This window comes from Dipodomys spectabilis, unplaced genomic scaffold (assembly GCF_019054845.1).
Source record: "Dipodomys spectabilis isolate Male_0828 unplaced genomic scaffold, ASM1905484v1 ptg000415l, whole genome shotgun sequence".
In the NCBI taxonomy this organism is placed as follows: Eukaryota; Metazoa; Chordata; class Mammalia; order Rodentia; family Heteromyidae; genus Dipodomys; species Dipodomys spectabilis.
This window is the reverse complement of record NW_024871092.1, coordinates 1,755,048-1,772,597: the sequence shown is the minus strand read 5'-3', so window position 1 is coordinate 1,772,597 and position 17,550 is coordinate 1,755,048. Positions and strand designations below refer to the sequence as shown.

The following is a 17,550-nucleotide window of genomic DNA, read 5'->3' as shown; positions in this document are numbered from 1 at the left end:
GTATACTTTTCAATATTGTATAAAGTTAAAACATTACTACTTACTTAGTTTTAGGATTTCTAAAATGGTTAGAATAAAAGATCTATTCATTCACAATTTTAAGACAATATTGTCCATTATGACCAAGTGAGATATTTTAAACTTTTTATTTGTGGTCCTTAATGGTGGTGCTGGGGAATCAAGTTCTTGGTTCATGTGTCTTAGTCTACTATGTGCCTCTGAGCCTGATTTGACCTATGGTTTTATTTTCAATCAACTGGAATAAAGCAACATTTCCCTAGGAAGGAATTAAAACTTGGTTACTTTCTCCAGTATCTCTCACACACATAAAAATAATATAATTCTACACTGAAAGAAAATGGTGTTCTTATATTTTATTTATTAGTAGTAACTTTTTATTTTTTGTAGCCCCACTCTTCACTAAGTCTTGCCCATTTGCTATCCCTCCTTCCCATAAAACTTGACTAGATCAACTGGAAACCCACTTCTAGTAAGCCTTATCCTTAAAAAGCTCAACATTAACTAACCTACCCCATGGAAGCCCTGCTAAAAACTTTCAAAGGCCTGACTGAAACCAGACTCCTTCCTGAGATCCCTCCTCTGCTTTAGGGAAATCCCTCTTCTACTCCACCCCTTCCTGGAATCCCTGCTCTGCACCACCAGAATCCAGGCCACATCAATATCTCCTTCTATGTCCCACCTTGCTGCAATAGAACCCCGCCTACACCAGGCTCCTCCCTCAAATCCCCACCTCATCCACCAGATGAAGTCCGCCCCTAACTATTCTAGTCCCTCATAGTCGCATTGCTCCCATATCCTAGTACTTCCAAACTCCTCCCTTCCCTTTTATACCCCACCCCCAACCAGCCTTCTCACTCCAGCGCCCCCCCACCCTGTTTCATCAGATACTCAGCCTATAACTAGCCTACTTGTAAGAGACCTAATCCCTCAGACACAGACCTGAACCTACCTCTTCCCACAAAGCCCATCATGCTATACCAAAAACCCTTCAGCTCCCTATAACTGCCCTTGAAGCCTTGCCTTGCTTGGCCAGAAGCTTCTCACACAGCCCATTTCCTGCCTTGAAAGTACAAAATGTCATGTCAAAAACGAGCTTTACAATGTCCGTGTGGGGCAGGGGGGCAGGGAAGGATTGGGTGGGGGAGAGAGGGGGGCTGGGAAGGGAGGTGAAGGGTAAACAAAGGAGGAGGATGCAATGCTGGGTAAGAAATGTATGCATTATCCTGCCTATGTAATTGTAACCCCTCTGTACAATATGTTCTCAAATAAAATAAAATTAAATTAAAAAAAAAGACAGCCCTGCTCCACCACAAGCCTCTCTACCTCCCACATCTACTCTCTCAATGCCCTGCCTTGCTCTCCAGATAATCCTGCCCCCTATTGGCTCCTCCCTTAGTTACACATCTTACTCCACCAGATACACTGCCCAAAATTATCCTACACCATTGTAGCTCTTCCACTCTTTCTCAAAGCCCCTCCTCCAACTAGCCCCATGGCTCCAAACCCTGCCCTGCTCCTGAAAAACCCCACTAGAAAACCCCCACCACACTATGCCATTTCTGGACCCCCACATTGCTCCACTGGAAACCACTGCACCAGTTGGCCTCCCTCTGAAAGGCTCACTAGACTCAACTGTAAATCCCAGTCCCTCCATAGTCCCCTTTGGAAGGTTGTTTTGCCCTGCTGGAAATCCTGTCCATAATCCATGTCCTGCCTTACAACACTGAAATACCCATCCAATCTTACTCTTCTTTACGAAGTGGTGACTGGCTACACCAGAAACCCCGTCCTACCTAGTCTAGTGCACTGGATCTTATCACTGCTCTCACAAAGCCCTGGTCCTTAATAACGCCTCCATACATTGTGACTACATCCTGCTCTGCTGGAAACCCCACCTCCACCCTAAAACACTTTCCCAAAGGCCTGCCATTCTCCATGAGAAACCCCGCCCCTTGCTAACCTATGTCTTCTGAGTACCACCCTGCCCTCTCAAAGCCACACCCTGAAAAGCCACTCCCTCATAGCTCCGCATTTCTGCTCCAGAATCCCCACTTTCTGTCAACCTCTTGCCTCCATTCCCTGCCCTGCCTTATGGGAAACCTCACCCTACATATCCCACAAGGGCTCACAGTGTTCTACCAAATCCCCTGGTCTAAGTAACCTCCTCCTTTGTAGCCTCATTCTTCCTTCTCAAAGCCCCGCCCCAAACAGCCTCCTCCCCAGTGACCCAACCTACTTCAAATGAAAACCTGTCCACCTGCCAGCGTCCGTCTTAACTCCCACCTACTCCACAAGAGACCCCTCCCCTAACAAGTCTAGTCCTTCCTGTTCCCTCCCTGATGTCTCAAAGCCCTACACACACTGGCCTTCACCCTCAAAGCCCTGTCCTGTTCCACCATACAGGCTGTGCCAATACCAACTCCTCCCTTAAACCAGACAGAGCTCCACCAGAAACCCAATATCACCTCACCCATGAAGGTCTCATCTAGTAATTTTTATAACAAATGTGATTTTGAACATATCTGGGGAAATAAAAGTTCCTGCCTCCAGCTGGGCTCAGTCACAGAGAAGGATTTGTGCCTGTTTTTGATTTTTCAGCTAGTCCTGACAATGCAAAAATTCAAGAACTCAAGCAAATAATATGGACTAGAAGTATGGCAACAGTGGTTGAGCTTCTTGGTGCTATACAACAAAAGTCCTGTCTAGCAAGCAGAGAACTCCTGGATAGAACCCTAGTAATACTCCTCTCTTCCACCAAAAAGCCTAAATAAGTTTGTCCTATTTAAACATCTAATTTCAAGGCCACTGACAGATCAGAGATGGTGACATTTCTTTAAAATCAGGTATTCAAAAGAGACAAAGTTATTTAGGCTTGAAAGAATTGAAAAGAAAGGAAAATGCATGTGATTTTTGTTAGCTCCATAATTCTTGAAAACATAAAATGCATATATCCATGTATGTATGTATATACATGTATGTAAATATATGTGCAAGTAGTTCATCTCTTTTCTGTGTAGCAAATGGTACAAATGAATCTGCACAATCACTACTCAAAGGCATGAATATACAAAGAGAAGGAGCAAAGAACTTGTATTCAGAAATCTATGGTTAGACAATAACCCTGAAAATCTTTTACATCAGTTTGCATTTGCCAGTTACTGCAGTACAGGGACAGTAAGGAGACAATGTGATATCAGGCAGAAGAAATAAGAGAAATGAGAGATGAGAGATACAAATGGTACAATATTCTTTCTGATGGGTAAGTAGAATTTCCAATGTGTGTGTGTGTGTGTGTGTGTGTGTGTGTGTGTATTACATTTTCTTCATTCATTTCTCACTTGAAGGGTATCTGGGCTGATTTAGTAAGCATTGTTGTGCTGAAACTTTAACTATATCCTGGTTTGTAAACTTTCAGGTAAATGCCTAGGAGTAGAGTTGATGGAAAATATGGAAGTGGTAGTCAAAAGAGAGGTAAAGGGAGAAAAGATAGAATGAAGAAGAGGAATTGGAGGAACAGTAGAGAGGAATCCAGTAAATTTCCTACAAAATTAAGAAAAGTGAAGAAAGATTTTCATAGAGGTGGGATGGATGAGAATGTTGAAAGGGTTGGCATTGATCAAAGTATATTGTACGCATTAACTGCTTTATTTAATGATAACTCAAAATAATGATTAAAAATCATGTCCCTAAAATGTTATGCAATTAGAGGCAAAGCATGAGAATGTGCACAGATCAACTCTAGGGTCTATAAATATTTTTTCGTTAGGATGAGTTTTAGAACAACAGTAATGATGCCTATCATCTGAAGAAAATTTAATGATTTCCCGCTATTTAACATAATCATTTTAGTTGATATGCTTCAAGTGGCATTGGCTACCTCGTGACCAACGCTCTCAGATATTGAATTCAAGACTTGATCTTGAACATAAGTAAAAACAATCAATAAAAGTCAAGCACTTTCCCCGGCACTAGTAGCTCATGCCTTTAATTCTAACTTTAATCAGAAGTCAGAGATCTGGGGATCTCAGTTCAGTATCAGCTTGGATAGGAAAGTCTGTGCGATTCTGGTCTCCAATTCACTGCCAAAGAAAGCTGGAAGTGGATTCGTGGCTCGTAGCCTACAGAATAAAGCTCAAGAACAGAACCCAAGCCTTGAGTTAAAGCCTTAGAATAGTTCATATATATACACAAATGAAGTAAGTCTCTCAAGTTCTCAACCTTCAATTTCCCTAATCTTAACTCTAATCTTGGTCAAAACCCTAAGAGTTACCTTGATGATAATAGTAACCCAATCCTAAAATTAATGGAAATTATTCCAGTTTAGATACATCCTTACAGATACCCATTGTCTTTGAAATGATTTGCAATTTGCTCCAAATCCTACAGATTTCCTAACCTGGACTCTGAAATCTATCTTGTTCCCTATTAGGAATCATTAACCTCAAATTCTCATATCATGAAAAATACCATAGTTTCCATTGATCTTAATTTTTACTGAACTCCTGCATATCCAAAAAGAAGCTGCGGGTTTACTTAAAATCTACTCTCCTTCCAAACCCTAATGATATATCTAAACCTTACTAGAAACCTAACTCTAAATTTAACCCTATTGAACCCTGAATAGGAAAATTAGGGAAACTCTGTAGTTTTTGTTAAATTTCGCACTTACTTTACTTGAAAGTGTTAGTAGAAACTCAGTTTTACCTTAAAGCTTACCGTTCCCTAACCCTAAGCCTAAACGGAATTAGGAAAGTAAACCTAAACCTAGAACTAATGGCCTTTGGAGTCTAAAAGCCACACAAATACATTTGTTTTTATTCATCCTAACTTCAACTCATCTTTCTAAAAATAGTTTGTAGTTTCACTCATTATCTTGTCTTTATTGTAACCCTAACCCTAACTGGAATATTGATGTTAACCCTCACCCAAATCATACTCTAATCGTAATATTATTAGCAGTTTTCCATTTCACATTCATCCTAATTCTAACTCTACTTGTTATTCTAAGATTTACTTTCACTTTGACCCTAAATTTTCCATTTCCCTAATGTTTACAGTAAGCCTAGCTGGAATTAAAAACCTAACTTTCACCTTAATGATAATCCAATTCTAGTGCTTAAGAAAAATACTCTAGTTTTTAATCATTCTAATGAATATTCCAGTTTTCACTCTGGAAATGAGTTTCAGTTTGCCCTAATTCACGCAAATTTTCTGACTCTACCTCGAAAGTTATGTTGTTCCCTAACATGAGCCATTATATTACTTGTCTTCAAATTCTCTTACCAGGAAAATACTGAAGTTTCCATTGATTCTACCTTTTCCTGAACCACTGTATCTGAAAACAGTTTCAGATTTTCTTACCATCTAGTCCATTACTTAACGCTAACTCTCAACATAAACCTGATTGGAAAACTCTCATTAATCACAAGAATGATCACTGAGGAATAAATATAATGATAATGTTCTAGTTACTATTCAGCCTCACATATTTGCTTTTACTTGTTAGTGAACACAATTTTATACTAAAAGCTTTCTTATTCATAACAGTAAATATAATCAGTAAATATAATAAAAAAAAATACTGACCCTAATCTTAATCCAAATTATATGACAATACTAACACACAAGTACACTAGTTTTCATTCATCCTTCCAAACATAGGTTACAATTTTTCCAATATCTTAGTCATTTTCTAACCCTAAACTTAATTTTTCTTAACTGGAACATTGAGAATAACCATCAGCCTAATTGTAAGTAGATTCTAATATTAAAAGCAATACTTTAGTTTACATTCATTCTAATTCTTATCAGGCTTATATTAAAATTTACCTTCAATTGGACCCTCATTTATTTTCTCCTTCACTCCATGGCTGGAATCCTAACCATAACCTTGACACTAATCGTATCCCAATTCTAAAATGTATGAAAAATGCTCGTTTTGTGCAAGCCTAACTGAAATTCCACTGGTAATTCTTGAAATAAATTGCAGGGTTTTGGTAAACCCTACGGATTTTTTCACTCTTAACTTTGAATGTATTTTGTTCCATAACAGGAATCATTATACCCATTGATCTCAAATCCTGATATTAAAAAATACATTGTACGTCCATTATCCCAGCTTTTCCTGAATTCCTGGAATCTGAAAAATAGGTTCACCTTTACTTAATATTTAACATTTCTTTTTTTTTCTTTTTGTCGGTCATGGGGCTTGCACTCTGGGCCAGGGCATGATTCCTGAGTTCTTTAGCTCAAGGTCTGCGTTCAACCAATTGAGCCATAGCACCGCTTTTGTGTTTTATGGTGGTTAATTTCAGATAAAAGTCTCATGGACTTTCCTGCCTCGGCTACCTTTGAGCTGCGGTCCTCAGAAAACAGCTTCCTGAGTGGCTAGGATAATAGGTGCGAGCCACTAGTTTAACCCATTTCTCTATCCTCAACACCGGTTAACCAGAAACCTAATCCAAATCACATTCGGAATTTAACACCAAATGGTTAATGTAAGGAAAATTGTTTAGATTCTATTCAATCGCACATTTTTTTGGCTTCTACTTCTAATTGGAAAACTAAAATTTACCTTAAAGCTTATCCTTCCCTAACCCTAACTGGAACAAAAAAGTATCTCACACTTTAAACCAAATTATATCTGAACGTTTGAAGAAACAGAGACTGGTTTTCAATCATTCTTGCCATTCATTCTTCTTAAAATATGTTGCAGTTTTACACAATGTCTTACATGTTTTTCTCATCCTAACCCGCTCTAACTGGCACACCTTGCCTAATCCTAAACCTACATATAACGGAATCATCGTGTTAATAGCAAGCCACTTTTTTCATATTTATCCTAACTCTTGCTCAGCGTGTAGGTCTAAATTTTACTTGCATTTTGAACATAAATTTTTAAATGTTTTTCTATTTCCTGTCAGGTTTTATTTTTTATTATTTTTTAAAAATTTTATTTTGTTGCAAAGATGCTTTAAAGAGGGATTAGTTACATGTATAAGGTAAGGATTACGTTTCTTGTTGAGCATTGTAACCCACTTCTTTCTTGTTCTCCCACTACCCCATCCCTCCCCAATTCCTTTTCTCCTCCCTCCCCTTGGTGTAAACTTCATTTTCAACATAGTGTCTTGTGAGTATCATTGTTGCAATAGGTCATCATTTGATGAACCTAAATTTTCTATTTCTCTAATCCTAATTCTAATTCTGTCTGGGATCCTAACCTTAGCCATAATAATAATAATAGCTCAATTCAAAAGTTAACAAAAGATATTCAGGTTTTTGTTAATCCTATTAATTCACTGTACATCTTGAATTAACTTGCAGTTTAGCTTAAATCTTCCAAGATAGTTTATATGTGCATATATGAAGATGTAATTTTATGTGAATAACAGAAGATCTTTGGAGGAAAGAGTAATGAGAAGGAAATAGAGGGAGTATAATCAAATATGTTAAATATATTATGGAATTGTCACTTCTGACAATTAATATCCATTAACAAAATAACTAAAAATTAATAAAGAACACTGCCTTCTAGTGTTCTTTAAGAAAGCCATGATCGGTCTTCTGAAAAAATAATCTCGTGTTAGATAAACATTTTTTATGCATAATTTATATTTTTGTCCAATTATTTAACTTAATGAATAAAAATTTATCTAATAAAGTTCCATGACAAAACAATATAAAACAGTTACTTAGCAATTGTTTCAGAAAAAGTTATTTTCATGAGTTTTAGGAAACAATGCTATTTCCCTACAAAGCAATGAATTAGTTTTACTAATCTATATTTGTAGTAAGTTTAGAGAACTTAATTGGCATGAAAAACAACTAACTCTACATCTTATTTCTTGAATGAGTGATATTTTAAACATTTTCTTTTATTCAAATAAATACTTAGGTTTATATTTCAAAATAAGTGCAATTTTATCTCATTTCAGAACTAGTATTTACCCTGCAATTAAATGTACTAGCATATTCAGGTATTTAAAAGCTAAATTTTTTATGTTTTATATGTAGCTCTACATATTCAGAATGACATGATTTTTTATTCATAAATGTCTAACCTCAGATTTTTGCTTTATCAGTATAAATTGTCTCATGAGGTTGTAGTGAAAGCTCCAGTAACCAGAGTGGTCAAAACCATTTCCAGAGTTCTAAATTTTAAATCAAATCATTTTTAAGCTTTGATAATATCATTTATTGTCTCTTCAGAGCAGTTAAGCTAAAACAAATACTACTTTTTAAACATTTCACTCATATTGTAAAGAATATTAACATAGATCAAAAAGAGACTATTTCAGACTCACCATATTTATTGATCTTAGTGGGAAGAATGTAGAGAGTAGAAGTTCCTTATACTCAATAAGTAGTTTTGGTTAAATTAAATCATATATCTGGATTTCCAATTTGGAGGTTAATGAAATGGAAACAGGAAAATAATAAAAAATACTTTGGGATCAACAGAAAAAGATATTTGTGTATGTACCACAATTGCTTTATTAGTTTGTAGTTGAACACTGGACTTCGATTTATATCTTGGCTGTTGTTGTGAATAATGTGAATAACAATGAACTACAGATATATTTATGAGTTACCCAGAGAGAAATAATCACGCGATTGGTGGGTCAGATGATATTTCAACTTTGGATGTCTTTAGAAAACTGCATACTACTTTCTACAATGAGAACACTAACCTGTATTTTGACCAAGAGTGTAGAAAATTTCCTTTTCTCCACAGTGTCACCAGCCAACATTATTACCTTTTGAGTTTATTTAAATGGCAGGCTTTTACTGTGTGCAGTACCCAAGACTGGCCTTAGACTCAAATCCTTTTACTCCATCCTCCAATCACTTGGAATTACAAGCCTTTACCACCACACCTGGTTCCTGGGGTATTTTTGATGAGAGTTATAATAGTTAAGAAGTAATATCATAATAATTTTGAATTGCATTTCTCTAATGACTTCTGCTCACAAAGCATTAAGCCAGCATAGAAGTTGTATTAAATACAAATTTGTAAATCCACAGGCGATTTTCAGGGCTTTTTGGAAAACATGTCTATTCAGAACTTTTGTCCATTTTTAATCAAGTTTCTTGTTAATCTGATCTTTAATCTCTCTATAGAAAATCAATAATTAATTCATAGTAGTAGAAAGGAAAAAGATTAAGCAGCTCCAAACATTTTTAAATTTTTATTAACATATTTTTAAATCATTTTCTGTTCACGCTTGAGACTATATAACTCAATGTAGTTAGACCTTTTACAAGGCTATATATATTTTATTTATTTTTCTTTGATTGTTCTTTCTGAAGGCTACATGGCTAATTTCACTTGGTTTCTTTCAGTCTCATGTTCTTCAGATTTCAAACTGAAGAATAAATGGAAGGAAGCAAACAAAAAATATAGTTCCCCTCATCTGACGATGCCTCTACAAGAATGAGGAAAGTGTTCATCCTTCTAAGGACCTATTATAGACTATCAAAAAGACATTTTATTCTTCTAGGTCTTCCTTATCTTTGCGATGTAACTTAAATGATGTAAAACACAACATACTGCTCAGATACTTCCATGTTTTATCAGTTTTGCACATTTTCATATGGATTTCACCTCAGTCTACAACATTCCCTCATCGTTCTGTCCCTGATATTTTTACACTATCATGACATAAGATAACCAGTTTGATTTACAGCATAAGAAGTTATACACCTGGCTTCCTTGGACGCAGAGCATGGTCAGTAGATATTAATTCTGGTTGCTCACACTACGTGTAATGGTTTCTGTACTACTTATCACATTCTTTTTAGTATTTTAAAAAGAATGGTGGCTAAACTCAAAGATCATTCATAGGTTTATGTTAAGTGTTTCACAAGTTTTTTTCTCTTAATACTTAAGATAACATTTGCTATAATGCTAATGTTATTACCATTGTAGTGTTGGGAAAAATTGTAGTTAAAGACAGTAAGTGCATGGCCCAAAGACACACACAGTGAGGAAGGAAATGAGTCAAAGTTTCCAAAAGTCTTTCAGCAATACCAAAAAGGTGGGTAAAATCTCTCCATTCTTTATACTCTCAATTCAATATTCATATTGCCCAAGAAATAAGATCGTAGCAAATATTGCCCATGGTGATTGTTTTCTGTCACATTTTGTCTTCAACACAGACTGCGTTGGTGACATTGGGTTATCATGCACAGAGCTGAGCTTATAAATTGATGTCCGAAGACAGCCAAATTTCTTCTGTCCCTCAGTTCCAATTTCTTTTTTAAAAAGTACTAAAACTTTTAAATATCATCACTTTCTATCTTTTAACAATCCCCAAACAAATTAAATTATCATAAAATCACTCCAAAAGGCTTTCAAATTAGGAGATGAAAAAACAGGCTCCCTTGAAGTAAATTTTCTTTTATTTTAAAAATTATTCTAAAAGCCTTGTTCTGGCTGGTCACACCTATAATCCTATCTACTCTGAATATTTGCTCAGGAGACTGAGATCTGTGGATAACACTTGGGAGCCAATCAGGGCCAAAAAAAACACGTCATGAAATTATTTTTCAAAAAGTTTAATGAATTAGCAAAGAGCCAGGAATTGAGATGTAGCTTATATCGTAGCTAGATAGTAAAAGCCTAGCAAGACCTTGAAGATCTGATTTTAAACTCTCAGCACGCCAATATACATGCATGGCGTGTGTTTACATGCACGCATGTGTTTGATTGTGCCGTGCCGCACTCACACACACACACACACACACACACACACACACATTTATTCAAATTACCTTCATATCAGTGTTCTGCATTAATTTCTTTGTTAACGATATTATATAGGTAAAATAGAGGAAATAAACTCTTCCATCTCAGAGCATTTTATATGTTTTTTATTGTAATAATACTGTGCAGAGGGGTCACATTTACATGAACAAGGAAACTAGTATATTTCCTAACAATCATTGTTAACTCCTCCTTTGTATTTCCCCTACCATCCCTTCCCTCCCACCTCCACAAGTACACTCCCCTCACCCTTCCTTCCTACGCCTAAATTGTAAAGTTCATTTTTCAACATAGTGTCTTGTGCATCTCATTGTTACAATGGGTCAACCTGTATCCCTATTTGAGCATTTTTTCCCTTCCCCTCCCCAAATTAGAGAAGCATACATACAAGATGTAAGTGCACCAACTTCAAATACAGAGAAAACAGGGGTTATAGCATGGGGAGAAACATACAAAGAAACAAAAAAAAATGACATCACACATTATTAGTACGTTAGAAACAATAGCAAGAAACAAAAAAATCCACTTGTGTCCCTATCTTGGGGTTCAATTTCTTTAACATCATCTTATCTGGATATATGCACATATCTTTTGAACTTTTCAGCTTATCCAAGACATATTTTCGTTATTGAAAATAAGGGAAATCATGGGACCTATATTTATTTGGACTTGGCTTACTTTACAAAATAATTTTTTTTCCAAGTCTTTCCATTTCCTATCAAATTGGGAGATGTCATTCTTTCTGATGGAGACATAGAATTCCATTGTGTATATATACCACATTTTCTTGATCCATTCATCTAATGGGGCATCTGGGTTGATTCCATATCTTAGCTATCGTAAATAATGTTGCAATAACCATAGTTGTGCTGGTAGTTTTAGTATGGTCTTGTTTATGATCATTTGGGTAAATCCCCAGAAGTGGGATTACTGTGTCATAGAGGAGTTTATGTGGAGTCTTTTGAGGAAACTCCATACTACTTTCCAAAGTAGTTGAACAAGTTTACACTCCCACCAAGAGTGCAATACGGTTCCCTTGTGGCCACATACCTTTCAGCATCTGTTGTAAAAAATATGGAACGCTCCACGAATTTTTATGTCATCCTTGCGCCTAGGGTGTGCTAATCTTCTCTGTATTGTTCCAATGTTAGTGTATGTGATGCTAAATTGAGCATAAAACATTTTTTATATATAAAGTATAATTTTTATTGATTTTATTAAACTAGACAATTCAACAAAAAGTAAGTTCAAAAGAATTGTTGTGAAATTTTAAAATCATGTATTTCTTACATAAGCACACATTTAAGAATAAAATCAAGATAGACATGCCAAAAACAAAATAATTCTGGATATTTATTGTTCAAGAGATGTGTAGGAGGAGAAATTCAATTATTCTATACAAGGCACCTGTCAAAATGAACACTGCAGAAAGTGTTAAGGTTTGTTAAAAGTTTTAATGTTTTAAATATGCTTACTTTGGGGATTTTGCTTATATATGCCAAAAAATAGGACTATTTGGCAAGTATAAAACTTTTCTATAAAGTATTTAAGATTTATGGTAGCAGACATTAAGCATTAAGTATGTACATTTCAGAGTTTATGGAAACTTTATTAATGAGAACTTGCAAAGTCTTTGTGTAAAGAAGCAGAGTGAAGAGTTAAGACTTTAACTACAAAGTTTCTGTTAAAACTTTAGGGATTCCTTACTTTATTTATTAGCAAAGAATAAATGAGGATATAAGCCATAATGTACACATATATGTTACTATTCACACACATACATATACACATGTATACATGCACACATGGAGAAAGACACATAATTATAGCCAACATAAGTTTCACCAGTTATTGAATATGCCTAAACGGAATACTTGGAACAATATGTGTTGAAGATGTATTTGTCTCTAAGAGTTCTTTTACCACTCCTCTTATCTCTTAAAACTGGTAGTTTTAGAGAGATTTGACTTACAAAATGCTGTACAAGTGATAGCAAGTCAATTGGGTATAAGTCATATGGTGTTTCCCTTCTTCTCACGGAATTCTTAGTCTTGTAGACACTCTCAACAACCAAAGTAGCAAGAGAATACCCTGGTAAAGAGTAAAGTTATAAGGCTTTAAATGGCATCTTTACTTGAGCTCTTTTTCCAACAGCCAGCATGAATTCCTAGGCAGATGAGTGAATCCTCAGAAAACTGGACTCTACATATACATTTAACTCCACTCATGATAATCAGTGGACAGAACAGATAATGAATAATCCAGAAGAGAGCTCCCAAAAAGCTCTACAAACACTAATGGTAAACATGGTAAATGAAAAGATTGAAAACCTGCAATGGACTCTGTGTGATCATGATAGGGAGAGAGAGGAGGCAAACCAAAGATCAAAACAGGAAGCTCATGGGCGTGAGGAAGCTACTCAAAGATACATAAAGGAATTGCCTGAGCAGTTTGACTACACTCAAAAAGAAATAAAGGAATTGTGTGAGCAGGCTGAGATCAATCAAAGAGAACTACAGGAATTGCATGAAGGTGAGGAAGCTAATCAAAGAGTAATACAGAAAATGAGAGAGCGGGATGAGAATAGACAGAGATCACTAGAGGCATTCATGCAATCCATAAACAGAGAGCTGAAAGAAGTCAGGGAGTCCACAAAGGGAATGCTGAATGGATCCCAACAGAAGAAATGGGAGCCCAAGGAAACCATAACTAATCAACTAAGTTTTTTGAGAATAAACACTGAACACTAAATTAAGGAAGTAAAGAATTTCATACAAGATCTAAAACAAAGATCCAACAAAGAATTTGAAGCCATAAAAGCCCAACAACTATAAGGAAATAAAAAAAAGTAGAAAGTCTGGATAGTGGGATAGATCATGCAGAAGACTGAATCCTGAGGATAGAAGACAGCCTAGATATTATAGAAAAAGAACATACAACCGTCCAAGACAAATCCAAGAAATATGATAGATCTATTCAACATTCAACCCTTGGAAGACACCATTACAAGGCCTAATCTGAGGAAAATGTGTGTAGAGGAGCACCTAGAGCCAGAAGTCAATGGTCTAGGAAATTTGTTTAACAAGATCCTACGAGAGAACATCCCAAACATGCAAAAAGTTAGGCCTATTCAGATACAAGAAGCTTTTAGAACTCCCAATAGACCAGACCAGAACAGGATATCCCATTGTCACATTATAATATGCACAGGATCAATTCAGACCCAGGAAAAGATCCTTAAAGTTGTCATGGAGAAAAGATCAATCACCTGTAAAGGGAAACCAATTAGAATCACCTCAGATTTCTCAGCAGAGACAATCAAAGCAAGAAGAGCCTAGAATGATGTAAGCCATGCCGTAAAGACAAACACGGGTCAACCAAGAATAATTTACCCAGCTATACTCTCCTTAATAATCGGAGGTCAAATAAAACACTTCCATGGCAAAGAAAAATTGAAACTATATATCTCTACCAAACCAGCCCTACAAAAGAATCTTAAAGATGTCCTACACAGAGAAAACCAACAAGACCACAATAAAGGCCAAGAAACAGCACCCAAACTGAGAATCCAAGAACCATAAGAATACAGTTGCAGCAGCCCCTAACAAGTTGGATAAAATGGCAGGAACTCCCAAATACCTCTGAGTTCTATCTCTCAACATTAACGGACTTAATTCTCCAATTAAGCAACAAAGTGTGTCTACTTGGATTAAAAAGCAAGATCCTTCTATCTACTGCCTTCAGGATTCACATCTTGGCCACAAAAACAAACATTTTCAATTATAAAGGCTAGAACAAAATCTACCAAGCAAATGGTCCCCATAAACAAGAAGGAGTTGCAATCCTAATATCAGATAAAATAGACTTTTAATTAATATTAGTGAAAAGTTCGGTACATACTAATTAAGGGATTACCCCTTCAGGAGGATATTACAATTCTAAATATCTATTTGCCAAAAAATGGAGCACCCAAATTTATCCAAGAAACACTATTTTCCCTCAAATCCCACATAGATCCAAAGACATTAATTGTTGGGGACTTTAACACAGAACTTTCCCCACTAGATAGCTGAATTTCGCAAAAACTCAATAGAGAAACCGCAGATATAAAAAACTGCATAAACCAAGTAGATTTAACAGACATCTACTGAATATTTCACCCAGCAGCATTAGACAATACGTTTTTCTCCACAGCACATGGAACATTTTCCAAAATAGACCACATTTTAGGCCACAAAGCAAACATGTCCAAATTCAGAAACATTGAAGTTATACCTTGCATTCTCTCAGACCACAAGGGAATAAAATTAGAACTCAACACCAAAAGCCACCAAAAAAATTCATGTAATACATGGGTCCTGAACAACACACTGCTGAATCACAAGTGGGTCATGGAAGAGATTAGAAAGGAAATTCAAATGTTCATGATATTCAACAAAAATGAACACACCAATTTGCTGTGTCCGCTGGGACACAGAAAACACAGTATTCAAAGGCAAGTTTATACCTCTGCGTTCCTACATCAACAAATTGGAGAGATGTGAAACCAATTTAATAAGACATCTGAGCCTCCTTGAAAAAGAGCAGCAAGATAAACACAATCCAGTAGATGCAAATAAATAATTAAAATTAAATCATAATTAAATGAATTGGAATGTAAAAAGAAAATAGAAAGAATCAAGAAACCAAAGAGTTGAGTCTTCAAAACATTTAACAAAATTGACAGACGTTTAGCAAACTTATCAGAAAAAGAAGAGAACACACCCAAATAAACTCAGAGATAAGAATGGAAATATCAGAGAAACAACTAAGATTCAGAACATTATAAGGGAATGCTTCTAAAACCTTTAAACTAATAAGTTTGAGAACTTGGCAGAAATGGACCTTATCCTAGCAAATACTGACATGCCGAAACTAAGCCAAGATGAGTCAAACTATCTTATAAGGCCTATACCAAGCATTGAAATAGAATCAGCAATAAGAGACCTCCCATGTAAGAAAAGCCCAGGACGAAATGGTTTTACAGCAGAATTCTATAAGGCCTTCAAAGCAGAGATCACACCAATACTCCTCCAACTCTTCAATGAAACTGAAAGAGAAAGTTCACTAATGAACTCATTCTATGAGGCCATCATAACACACATCCCAAAACCATGAAGGGCCTCATCAAGGAAAGAGAACTATAGACCCATTTCGTTTATGAACATTGATGCAAAGTTTCTCAACAAATTTTTGGCCACTTGACTTCAACAATTCATCCAAAAAATCATACATCAGGGTCAAACAGGATTCCTTTCAGGGATGCAAAGCTGGTTTAATATATGCAAATCAATTAATATAATTCATCACATCAGCAGCAGCAAGGATAAGAACCACACGGTTGTCTCAATAGATGCAGAAAAAGCATTCGACAAGATCCAACACCCCTTTATTATGAAGGTTCTGGAAAAATTAGGAATCCATGGAACATTCCTCAATACAATAAAGGCTGTATATGACAAACCTATAGCCATCATTTTACTTAATGGTGAAATACTAAAGCTATTTTCTCTTACTCAGGAATGAGACAAGGACACCCACTCTCTCCACTTCTCTTCAATCTAGTATTTGAATGACTAACTACAACAATAAGACAAGGTGAAAATATAAAAGGGATCCAAATAGGGAAAGAAGAAGTAAAACTCTCCCTCTTTGCAGATGAAATGTTCTTGTAATTAAAGAATCGCACAGAGTCCACTCCAAAATTACTCAAGCTGATTCAAAACTTTGGCAAAGTAGCAGGGTGTAAAATTAATCCTCAAAAATCAATAGCTTTTCTGTATGCCAACAGTAAGAAAAGTGTGGCTGAAATTAGGAAAGCAACTCCATTCGTAATAGCTCCACAAAAAATAAAATACCTAGGAATTAGCCAAAGAAGTGAAGGGTATCTATGATGAAAAGTTTAAAAAACTGAAAAAAGAAATCAAAACTGAACTTAGAGTGTAGCAAAAACTCCCATGCTTCTGGATTGGAAAGATCAACATCGTGAAAATGGCAATATTTCCGAAGACTATCTACAAATTCAAGGTGATTCCTATCAATATTCCAACCTCATTCTTCAAGGAAATAGAACAGGCAATCAAAAAATTCATATGGAACAATAAAAGACACTGAATAGCAAAAAATGATCCTTAACAGAAAGAACAGTGCTGGAAGAATATCAATACAAATTCAAATTCAACTACATAGCCATAGTAATCAAAACAGCTTGGTACTGGCACAAGAAAGACCTCAGGACCAATGGAATAGAATTGAAAACCCAGAAATGAACCTACAGAACTATAGCCATCTAATCTTCGATAAGGGAGCTAAAAAATAGAATGGAAGAAATACAGCTTCTTCAGTAATTGGTGCTGGCAAAATTGGTAAACAACTTGTAGAACACTAAAGCAAGATACATATGTATCACCCTGAACCAGAATCAACTCCAAATGGATCAAAGACCTCAGAGTCAAAGCAGACACTCTGAATACATTACAGGATGGAATAGGAGAAAACCTAAGTCTTGTTGGCACAGGCTGAAATTTTCTTAGTAGAGACCTGGAAACACAACAAATCAAAGAAAAGTTGGACAAATGGGATTGCATAAAATTGCAGAGCTTCTGCATGGGAAAGGACATAGCTAGCAAGATTAATAGAAAGCCTACGGGTTGGGAGAAGGTCTTCACTAGCCATAAAATGGACAAGGGTCTCTTATCTAAAATATACCTGTAACTCAAAAATTA

At 35.9% G+C, this 17,550-nt stretch overlaps 1 non-coding gene across 1 annotated transcript; it reads right to left on the bottom strand.

Annotated features, from left to right (window-relative positions):
- Positions 1 to 11,854: 11,854 nt before the first annotated feature.
- Positions 11,855 to 11,961, bottom strand: LOC122097135. Its single transcript, XR_006145477.1, has one exon. It is a non-coding gene; the product is annotated as a U6 spliceosomal RNA (small nuclear RNA).
- Between the last annotated feature and the right edge of the window lie 5,589 nt (positions 11,962 to 17,550).